Consider the following 12,181-nt stretch of genomic DNA (forward strand, 5'->3'; position numbering starts at 1 on the left):
GGACTTGGCAGGTTTCTTCTCTTTCCCGCACTATCATGGTGCAATGGTTCCTACAAAAGGTTTGAAGGAATTCCATGCACTTCTCGTAGTCCAACGGCTTAGCCGACTACCTCCATGTACTTTTGTAGATGGCATTGTTTGACAATCTACTTCATTGCTTGTTCCTCCATGGAAACATACTCCAAGTTCAAGACATGTCTCAACTTGAATTGGTTAAAGGTCCTTGTTTCCACAGAAAGGCCATACTTTTCCTACTCTTCTTCTAAAAATGAAAACTTGCTGGCTTTCTCTGGTCTGCCATGGTGGGTGCTTCTCATGAAGACATGTTCACCATTAGTGCTTTTCAAGACAATTATTCACAAAGGAAAAAAATCACATGCTTGTGGAATTGAAATGCTTAATTATGAAATTAAACTTCTCCCTCAAGCAGTCCATACATCCCAAATTTTGTGACTCTTTTTCTTAACCATGAATTGGTTCTAATTTTCTTTCCTTTACTTTTGAGTTTTATTCTTATTTCCACCTTACCCCCTCCCCTGGTGAAATTAAGAAGAATCCTTGCTAGTATTACGGTTAAGGGGTTAAGGGCATTCCCGCATGGTTACTGTGCTTAGTTTTGCATGAGCCAAGGATAAAAATTGGGGTTGTATTCCATTTGAGCATAGTGGTCCATGTCGTAGGGTCTGATACCTACTTGTGTGATGTAAGCAAGGACATCGAGAAGGAAATCCTTGGAGTCAACTCTGCTAGCAATAGGCGGTCTTGGATATTTTGGTACCCATTTGAACTGGTTTTCAAGGGTTTTAGCTTTGTGGTTGGCTTTTTGCTGGTGCTTAAGTTTCACGGGTGGTGATGAATCACGACCCCCCCTTAGGCTTGTGGTGGGTTTCTCTACCAATGTCTTTGTGGATTGTGATGAAGTTGTGCATCCCTTGCTGAAGGTCGTGACAATTTGTACATTGCCAATGGCCAGGTGAATGTGCTATCACTGGAAGTTGACATTACAGAGGGCTTGCTTCTTAAAGGTTTGTCCTAACAGCGATTCCGTGTCTACATCTTTCATGTTTGGTAAAACATAAAAGATCATGGGAAAGCTTTCAAACTCGATAGAGACTACAACTTTGCACTTTCCTAAAAGTGCATATGATCAGCCCCCAAATGGGCTAAGTTTGGCGTTAGTGGGCTGTAACTAAGGCTTGACAATTTGAGTCCAATGATGGTAAGTCAAGACATTAAAGTGAGTGCCCTCATTCATCAATGCATCAATGGCTTGTGTGTTGAGAATCTGCCAATCACACCTTGTGTATGCCCCTTTGTATGGAACAGCTAGGCTAGGAAAATGCAGTTTACTCTAGGAAGAGAGACAAAAATTCCATATGCAGAGTGGATGTAAAGTGCTACCAAGCTACTCTATAAAATGATATACTTGACTATCACTTATATATATATATATATGGAATGAATACAATGTCATGATGTTTTATACTTTTAGTTAAGTGTCTTGTCTCTATAAGTCCTGCACAAGATTTTGTTTATGAGTCCAAGCTGCCATCTTGGAACCTAATTCACTTTGTAACATTTGGTCTTCAATCCTTGGTCAATGTCATCATGAGTTTAGTCTATGCCTACAAGCTGCCATAGACATGCTCTAGATCCGTGTCTTTTAACATGGTATCAGAGCTCAACTGGGCATGGTCCATATCTCCTTTCACTTCTCTCAGCTTCTCTTCATCTCAGTCTAGATCAGGTTGAGTGCATGACTCCCATTCTACACTTGAATCTCACAGTCACCCATGGGAGACGTAGCAGCAATAGGAAGCAGGGTTTAAGACCTAATCACCATCATCAGAATCAAGCGATTAGTCGGGCCTACAATGTGCTATGGACATAGGTTCATAGTGTCAAGAGGGCATGGAGGAAGCTTAGTGACAGTGTTTGGGAGCATGTGATGGTGTCTCTTGCCTCCCGTTGTGTGTGTGTGTGTGTGTGTGTGTGTGTGTGTGTGTGTGTGTGTGTGTGTGTGTGTGTGTGTGTGTGTGTGTGTGTGTGTGTGTGTGTGTGTGTGTGTGTGTGTGTGTGTGTGTGTGTGTGTGTGTGTGTGTGTGTGTGTGTGTGTGTGTGTGTGTGTGTGTGTGTGTGTGTGTGTGTGTGTGTGTGTGTGTGTGTCAGGGTGCACGTGTGTAGAAGAGTGATAGTTGTAGACCCTGTTACTAGCAAAGTAATCATTAGGATCGGGAGGATCCATGGGCTTAAGTGGGGGTTCCTTGGCATTATTCCTTGCCATGAGCTCATCTGCATCAATGTATCCCTCCTTGTCGAGTTCTGCTACTTCAGGGAGCTCCTCTGATTTGGCACTGCCTCCTTACAATCCTAACACTGTAAGTATCATAGAATTTTAGTCTGAATTGCACAAATAGGACCAGATCAAATGGTGATCACATCCTTAACACAGGGAATACTTCAGTTGAATACACTGATCTTCTTCATAATTTCAGTACTACGCTTACAACACCATCTTTGGTGCGTCTACCGGGAGCCACTTATAAGTGGTGGTTTTCATATTTAGGGTTTCTAGGGACCAAAAGGAAGTTGGTTTATGTCCTCTGACAAGGACCGTCAAGCCGAAATTCAAAAAGCCGAACGTGCTAAGAGGGCTAGACAGCGGTTAGAGATCGTAAGCCGTTATTCTCCTCAAAGGAGTAGTCTAGTATGTATACGAAGTAGTGGTCTTAGTCACTTAACTACTCCACCTATTCTATTAGGGGCAGGAGGAAGCATAAGTTCTTCCTCTTCTCCACCAAGTCTACCCACTTTAAGTAGGGGTGTGAATCCGTCACTTCAAGCTCCTATTGCTAATCCGATAGTCACCATGGCACAGCCTATTGCGATTCCTGCAGGGACGCCGAATTTACCAGCCTTAGGAGTTCCCTTGCCCATTTTGAATGGGTTAGCGGAAGAGGATGCAGAATTTCACATTTGTGAATTTCAGAGATTGATGTTCAATTATCACATCCAAGACGAGGGACATCTCATGATGTTCTTCAATATGACGTTAAAAGGAAGGGCTGCGGTTTGGTATCACAACATAGAGTCTGGAACCATAACCACCATTGATCAATTCTATGCAGCCTTCCGGGCGGAATATGCCCCTGAAAGAGGTGGCCACTATTGGTTGCAGGTCTTGAATGTGACACGTCAAGATCCTCACGAGAATGTAAAAGCATATGCTAAGAAGTTGAAAGAAGTATGCAAACTTACATTCCCATTCCACCAGCTACCCAATTGCAATAGTTTTGCATGGGTTGGACTTTAATATCCAAGTACAATTGAGCAGTGTGGCCTTAGCAGATATAGATACCGCTATTACGGGGCAGAGGGAGTAGAAGCACGATTACAAACGGCCTACTCCTCTCGAATGAATGTTAATGGGGGTTTAGTACCTAGTGGCAATCCAGCATTGATGAATGGAAGTCAAGGGATGCCTATGACTAACCCTATTAGGAGAGGGAGTATGGTTCAGAATGTACCTTTATTACCGGCTCCTCCTAGTGTGACTATGCCCATGGCAAGTCAGTTGGCTCCATCAAATGTTGGAGGCCAAGTTTCAAATTCGAACGTTGTTCCTGTGGGTCAAGAGCCAATGCCAAATTAGATTGTTAGGCCAATGGAACGACGAGTTGACGATCGAGGCTATGAGTCGAGTGCATCTAATGTCCTTGGCAAAGTCAAGGATATAATGAAGCATTATACTGATATGATCTCCGAGCAATATCAAAGAATAGCCGTCGACGTTAATTTCTTGAAGAAGCAACAAAATTTGATAGGGAGTCGACGCCCTGAAGAGGGTGGACCCTCTAGATTCAGTTGTAAATGGTGTGGTGGACAGCACTTCCCCAGGAATTGTCCAAATGTGAAATGTGACATTTGTGGGAAGTCGGGCCATCTAGCTGCTACCTGTTGGAGTAATATTAGTTCTCTCCAACAAGGGAGTAAACAGCCGGGCCCAGTGAATCATAGAGCGCAAGGAAATAACTTGCAGCAGAATGATGCACCAAGGCAAATATTACAGAGGGGAAAAGCAAATATAGAAGAGTTGCCACAAGGCAACGAAGTCAGCCTTATTGAGGCTGTACGAGTCCATGATGCTGAAACCTCTAACTTAAGAGCCGTGACAAGAGGCCAAAAGGCTAAAGAGGTTGATAAAGATAATGCAAAACCGGCTGAGGCAAACCCTAAACAAGGGGATAAGGGGACGCAAGTCCAGAGTCCTAGCATAGAAGGGGGACTGCTAAGGCCGGTTGACAAGAAAGGTGACCCTAAAAAGGATGATGAAATGCCAAGAAAGAAGGTAAGAGCCAAGAAAGAGGCACCAAAACTGGTCCAAAGACCAAAAGAGAGGATGGTTTGGCGAGAAAAGAGAGCTTTGGCTACTTATCATGACTTCGATTTAGCGAGTTCTCTTTGTGAAGTTAAACCAGATGTGAACCTCTTGCAATTGATCAAATTATCTCCAGGCATACGCAAGCAATTTAAGAAGATCCTGCGTATTGGGTATATTGTGGAACCTCTGGGCATAGCACGAGTAGGGGAAGATTGATTTGACCATGCTGAAAAGAACTGCCCTAGGGTTCCAGCTTATGTAGATGGAATATTAGTGGAACATGCCATTGTAGACACTGGATCCTCTGTCAATATCATGAGTTTAGAATTGATGGAGAGGTTGGGTCTAGGCATCCAAAAATACAGCTCCACCCTTCTGAGAATGGCTGATGATAGTCTAAGACAACCAGAAGGTTGCGTTATTAAGGTCCATGTTACAGTTGCAATGTAGAATGTTTCTTGGACTTTAGGGTGATAAGATTTGCAGGACGCCCTAGCTATCGAGTTTTGCTAGGTAGGCCTTGGATCTTACGAACAGATTGTCAAGTCGATATACCCGCCAGTCGAGTGGTCTTAGGTCGAGGTGCTGATCGAGTAATAGTTGATGCTTATCCTGAGTCTCCTCAAAGTGAGAGAGCTCCTTTATCTTCTACTGAATTAGAGACAGCTGACGATCCATCTGGTAGTGAGACATCATCCAGTGACGATTCTAAAGAGGGGTCCACTACAGAGGATATCTATCAGATAACTCTAAATGAGCCGATAGAACCGCAAGATAGGATAAGAGACGTGGATGTGATTGAGTTGGACCTTGGCACGCCGAATGATTCGCAGCCAATCAAATTAGGTTCCATACTCATTTCAGCAGAAAGGAAGGACTATGTGTCCTTGATTCAAGAATTCCTCGATATCTTTGCTTGGACTTATGATGAGCTGAGAGGCATCCCTCCCAGCCTAGCTATTCATACAATTCCTGTAAAAGAAGGCAGTCGTCCTGTGCGTCAGAAGGTAAGGCGTATGCCTTTTGAATTGAGGGACGGGCTATTTGAGGAGTTGCAGAAGTTAAGGAAAGCTGGTTTGATCTTCCCTGTACAACACACAGAATGGTGTTCACCAGTTGTTATCAGGAAGAAGAAAAATAACTAGATCCGATTATGTGTGGATTTTAGAGAGCTGAATAAGCAAACGGTTAAAGATTACTACCCGTTGCCATTTATTGACCAGATTTTGGATCAATTAGCAGGTAGGGAAATATATTCATTCATGGATTGCTTTGTAGGATATAACCAGATGGCAATTGCAGAAGAAGACAAGTTGAAAACAACTTTTATTATTGTCTTCGGTACTTTTGCGTACCATGTGATGGCCTTTGGTTTATGCAATGCACCTAGATCGTGGCAACGAACAGCAGACAAGACCTTTGGTGACATCTCCCCAGATGAGTTGAAAGTATTTATTGATGACCTGGGGGCAGCCACTGTAAGGGAAAGGATGTTGATTATTTTGAGAAAATGCTTTGAGCATTGCAGACAATTTTGTATTGCTCTTAACCCACGGAAGTGTGTCTTTGGAGTACCTTATGGGCTATTGCTGGGCCATGTGGTCAGTTCAGTGGGAATAGCAATTGACCCTAAAAAGATCAAGGTCATAGTTGCTATTAGTCCACCACGCACTCTGAAAGCAGTTCATAGCTTTCTGTCATCATCGATAGGGTACTATCAAAGGTTTATAAATGCCTTGGCAGAAAGAACGTTGCCATTAATGAATTTGTTATCCTTTAGCTATTCATTTGAATGGAGCGACCCTTGTAAGGTAGCTTTTGAGGATGTGAAACAGGAGCTAGTAAAAGCACCCGTTTTAAAAGCACCTAAAAGGGGTGAGGTGTTCTACATATTTTCAGCAGCCACCATGCATAGTATCAGCTGCTGTTGTTTAGCCCAAATTTGGGAAGAAAAGTGGTATCATCCGATAGCTTTCGCTAGTCGAAAATTGGGCATTTCAGAGATCAATTATACCTACATGGAGAAGTTGTGTCTTGCGATCGTCTTTGGGACTAAGAAATTTAGGCACTACATCCTCTATGAAAAGGTAGTATTCTATACGAAGGTGGAAGGACTTAGATTGCTTATGAACAAGCTACAGCCGCCTGATCGTTTGGCAAAGTGGTTAATCACTTTGCAGGAGTTCGATTATGAGATTAAGAGTAAGCCACCGAGGTTGCAGGTATTGTGGAATGCCTTGTGGATTTCGGGGTATCCCTCCTTTATGAGTACTGTGGTTTTTTTATGCTATATGTGTTTGTGTACTTGTTAAGGGGGTTTTTTTCGTTTCTTATTGGGGACCGGCGTCCAAGGCATGAAGTATATTTGAGGGAGGTTTGAGTAGTCATTGCCTCCTGTAAAGACATTGTCAGGCATTGAAGGACCTGTTTTAGAAGGGAGTTCTAGTGACCCTGTTCTGCTAGCCTGCTAGGCAGCCGTTTTAGGAGTTCTTGTTAGTTGTGAGGCAGCTAGAGAAGCCTGCCAAAAGAAAATAATGATGGAAAGGGAAAAAAACCCTGAATATCTTAAAGAAAATAAAAATATACAGAGGTGTGTAAAAAGGGGTTCTAACCCCTATCAAAGAAAAGAAAAAAAAGTAAAATTTATGAGCAGTTGATCATCGCCTAGCGAAGGCTTGGTAGGTTTGTGGGGACGAGTCAGAACCGGGGCCGATGCCTTGTCTTCCTAGGAGTGGCTTTTTGCTGGAAAAGAAGAAACTAAGGAAGGTTGTAGCGAAAATAAAAGTGAGCGTCAGAAAAGGATTAAGTGTCGCCTCGCGAGGGCTTGGTAGGTTCTTGGATACCGAGACAGGTCCTGAGGCCGATGCCCTGTTCTCCTTGGGTCACTACACTCAGCTCCCTCCTTTTTACATGCCCAAGTATGGAAAAATAAAAAACCTAAAAGAAGAAATGTGTTAAAAGAAACTACTTTTTGATCAGGCTATAGGAGTCCTCGCCTAGTAGGAGCTCCTAGTTGTGTTGTCCTTAGTTAGGTAGGTAGTTCAGACCACCACTTAGGGCAACCTCTTTGATAGTTCTTTTTAGTTTGGCCGTGTTGGAGCAGTTGGTTAGTGACTAGCTTCGGACCTTTTATCAGATTATGCTAGGCCTACTCCTTGTGGATGTCATGCCTTGGTTTTGTCAGGGGGTAGGGAGAGCATTGTGCTGTGTTTAATACGTATCTATTTTGTATCAGCTTGATGCTTCCTTTCGTTGTTTTGTGCAGATCTATTGTGGGATTCGACGGGCTGAGTCGCCCTATCTCGTGGTCGCCAATGAGAGCGGAGTTTTGCTACTGAGAAGTGCTTAAAAATAGCTAAAAATTACGAATATCAAGGAAAAAATATTCAACGTCGAAGGCGGCGGCTCGATCTAGGACTATTTTAAGCGGCAAAGTGCTTTAAAGGCGACCGAACGACACTTGTTGATTTTTGATAATTTTTCAGACTATTGTGCGGGTTGTCAAGAGTTATCGGCCAATGTAGGATGTCAAGCCGGATGCCCATGATTTTTCAGAGCTCAATTCGGAGTCCGGACGGGGAAATGGCCAAGAAACCGGGCAAGATACGAAAGGGTGGACAAAATTTGGCCAAAATGGATAAGTGACCCTTGGGAGCCCAAGAATGAAACGCCACATGAAATGTTGAGAACAAATCGTGGAGAGAGAGAGAAGAAGATGGCGGCAGCACGCTGGCGCATTTTGCGCCCCCATCTTGATGAGCATGATCTCCAGGCTGAATGCAACCCCCCCAATGATTATTGGCAGTGAATCCCCTCTGGATGCTGGTCTTATCGCCGCCCTTTGCCCGTCAAATGGTGGTCTCTATGAAGATCTCTGATTTCAGTCTTTCTCTCTCCTCCCTCTCTCTCTTCTAAGGGCAGATTCATGTAGTGAAGAAGAAGAAGAAGAATGGTTGACGGATGCTTGTCCAATGAAGACCGGATTGCTCTGTGGTTCAAGAGGAATGAAGATTGCTGATTGTGGACTGTCATGAGCATTAATGGCTGTTGGAAATCAGTCCTGAGACATGGCAAATAAAAACCCGCAACCCGCAAAGAACGGTAATTCTATTTTTACAAAAGAAATTGATGTTTTATGCAATTTTCTTCATGAATATTTGTTCCCATGGGATGATTATGCATTATGTTATTGTTTGCTATGAGTTTAATCAATTTATGCTCAGAAAATCAGAAAATTATAAGTGTTGTGACTGAAATTAAAGGTGTAAAACCCATAAAACACGCGAAATAGGGGGAAATTGGGTGTTTTTGATATATAAATGGAAAATGTAATAAGACACACCAACTAAATTTGTGTTTTTACTGCAAATGAACCTAAGGGCCACAGCCCATAACTCATCTTGTATTTTTAGTTATTAAATATTGGAAAACATACAAGAAAAATAGAAAAAATGGGTAAAAATAAGGGAAAAATAGGTTTTGAGTGTGCGAAAAATACTAAAAAATAAAATTCATGTTTGTGAATGTTTGTGGGGTCTGAAGTATGAGGTTTAGCCTCAGTTCAGCCCTACCTTTATGTTTTAGTGAGTTTTTATTGCTTTTCATACAACAAAAAACATGGAAAATATTACCCTAAACCTATGCATCGTGTATAATCTAAACGGCGAGGGGGTAGAGAGAATGAGAGTGGTGTTTAAGTGCTGAGAGAAAGAAAAGGCTAATTGTTTTTGTCTATGCATATCATATAGATTGATCGTTAATTTAAAATAAGGATCTAGTAGCACGAGGTCTCCTCGGTGCTAGGTTCGTGCAACGCAGCAATTACGCGTCAGAGAAATTCATTGAAAGAATGCTTTTGCACTAAGCACAATGCTGATTTTTCTTTGTTTGAGCACGTGGACATTCACAATTTGCATGAAGCATAAAATGATAAAAGGTATCAGACAATACGTCCTGGATGCATAGCACCTGTATTCTCTAGATCGTGACCAACGTTGAGTGAGTAAGGTTGTCCTAAGCTGTAGGCTAGGCATTGGGTCTAAGGGGAAAGAAAGTGAGGAAAATGGTACATTCCTGGATACGAATAATTGGTACATTGAGAGAACTATGTGCAAAGTGTTATATATGTTTAGCGACGCATCGAGGGGCCAATCCCCAAGATGTAGGAGAGCCGTAGTGAGATAGCGGCAGTCAGCCGTGGGAGGGCCTCCTATGTTTGTACTTTGTGCCATTTGGCAATGTGCTGGGACTCCCTCTGAGGAGTGTTAATTGGGTTAGAGTTGGACTATGAGACGTGATACAAACGCAAGATGTTTAGGAATTTAGGAAGGCAATGTATGATGTATGTGCCATCAACGCTCCTGGCCGCGAGGCCGTGGGGTTGTTGAGCGCATGATAGAGGTCCGGCTAGTGCATGAGCCAGTGCCGACCCGTTTTAGGTCCCATCAATCTTCTGTAGTGATTGCATTCCATTATGAATCAGAGAGGGATTTGTAGTGTATATCGCCCTCTGTTAGTATTCAGCAAGAAGAGACTGTGGTGCTATAGGTGAGCACTTTGGGCAACGCACAACCAGCTTCATGGCCAAATACGTGTCTGCACAGAAAAGCGAGGAGTATATAGAGACCATGGGTGTGGAAGATGTGGAGAAGGTCTTCCGTGTCCAGAATACAAACATTGCCTTTAGCATTTGGGATCTGGGTGGTCACTGTGAATGTGAAAGCATGCTCTCAATGGTATGTCGAGATGTTGTGGCTATCTTGATAATGTTTGATTTGACAAAGAGATCTACATTGAGCAATTTAATGGATGGTTCTGGTTATGTTGGACAGCTTGGCAATTTGTGTGCCATGTTCTCAGAGTCATACCCTGACACAATAGATGTGATGGTCCCTGCTAGCTATGCCAGCAATACTACTAGAGGATCAGATCATGGAAACCCTTAGGCTATTGTAGTTGATGGCATTTAGTTAGGGTTTGGCAGATTCCCTCAAATTGTGGTTAAGAAAAGCGTGTGCAATGCTCCTATATTTGGATGGGCATTCTATGTGCTTGAGTTTCTACTCATTGATAGGAAATGGCAGATGGACGAAGTGGTATTTTAAAATTCCCTTCAAACGTTTAAGGGTCCCGAGGATCCTCTGTGGTGGCTAGTCATCTTCCCAGAAGTCAGAGATTACACGGAGGAGAAATCCTTATCAACTCAGAAATTTGTAGAGGAGAATGTCTTGCCAAGTTAAATCATATTCTTTTACCTTGAACAAAGGGTTGCTATGCATGTTTATGTCATCTCTGCAACTCCATTGATGCAGGGAAAAATGGAGTTGTAAGCATTCAAGTCCCATCTATGTTTCCATTTGAAGATTTTGAAGACACTCCAACTGCTTCGGTCATCATGCAAAACTCAAAGATGATGATGTCTTTGCTTGAGGGGGACATAGACATGAACATGAAGATCAGTACAAGCAAAGTCCACCATCAAGACCAAAGGACCACATCATTCAAAGTTGAAGAAGAAGAACCAAAGATGAAAGACAAGAAGATTTTCCATGCTGACAAAGAGAATGTTTATGCTCAAAAAAACCACAAGGGCCTATCGATCCTTGTCTCTCATTTTCTATTTTAAAAAGCATTGTAACTACCTTAATGTTCATTTCATAAGCTTTGTAAACTCCTCATGTAGCCTATGCATAATAGCCTCTACACACTTAATGAGCCCTTGTAACAGCCCCTGGATGTCTGCCATGTTTTGCGCGCTACCCACACTTACTCTTTTTTGCAAGACAGCCTTTGGATGCTTCACCTGTTTGTGGCATGCCCACACTTAGCAAGATTCTACTCATGACAGCCTGTGTACACTTAGTGCTTTTTAGAGTTGTGATTGAGGAGGGGTGTTGAGAATCTACCAATCACACCTTGTGTATGCCCCTTTGTATGGAACAGCTAGGCTAGGAAAATGTAGATTACTTTAGCAAGAGAGACAAAAATCCCATATGCATAGTGGATGTAAAGGGCTACCAAGCTACTCTATAAAATGATGTACTTGACTATCACTTATATATTATATATGGAATGAATATAATGTCATGATGTTTTATACTTTCAATTAAGTGTCTTGTCTCTGTAAGTCCTACACAAGATTGTGTTTATGAGTCCAAGCTACCATCTTGGAACCTAATTCACTTGTGTAACATTTGGTCTTCAATCCTTGGTCAATGTCATCATGAGTTTAGTCTATGCCTACAAGCCGCCATAGACAAAAGAAGAAGAGAGAGAATACGAACACAAAGAAAGGATTATAGGGAAAGGAAAGATAAAATTTAAAAGAGAGAGAAAAGAAAAGAATTTAAAGAGAGAATGAAGAGAGAGAGAGAGAGAGAGAGAGAGAGAGAAGAAGAAGAAGAAGAAGAAGAAGAAGAAGTGGAAAAAAGAAAAGAGGGAGAGAGAAGGAAAAGGGAGGAGAGAGGGGGAGAAGAAAAGGGGGAGAGAGAGAGAGACACACAGAGAAAGAGAGAAGCAGGGAGAGGGGGGAGAAGAAAAGGAGAGAGAAAGACATAATTTTATGTTTGATGCGAGAGCGAGAGAGAGAGCGAGAGAGAACAAGGAGATGAGAAAAGCTAAACTAAAATAAAAGGCTGAGAGAGAAAGAGAGAGAGAAAAAAAAATTAGATATAAGGAATTGGGGGAGGGAGAGAGAGAGAGAGAGAGAGAGAGAGAAGAAAAAATTTAGAAACTAAGGGGGAAAAGAGGAGAGAGAAATATAATAAATGGATTGTCGAGTGAAGTTGCCATATGATAGTA

At 42.4% G+C, this 12,181-nt stretch overlaps 1 pseudogene; it reads left to right on the plus strand.

Annotated features, from left to right (window-relative positions):
• Nucleotides 1-9,960: 9,960 nt before the first annotated feature.
• Nucleotides 9,961-10,326, plus strand: LOC148025761 (septum-promoting GTP-binding protein 1 pseudogene; annotated as a pseudogene).
• Nucleotides 10,327-12,181: the final 1,855 nt, after the last annotated feature.

This window comes from Lygodium microphyllum, chromosome 14 (genome assembly GCF_053477565.2).
Source record: "Lygodium microphyllum isolate KBCC chromosome 14, Lygodium_microphyllum_v1.1.10, whole genome shotgun sequence".
NCBI lineage: Eukaryota > Viridiplantae > Streptophyta > Polypodiopsida > Schizaeales > Lygodiaceae > Lygodium > Lygodium microphyllum.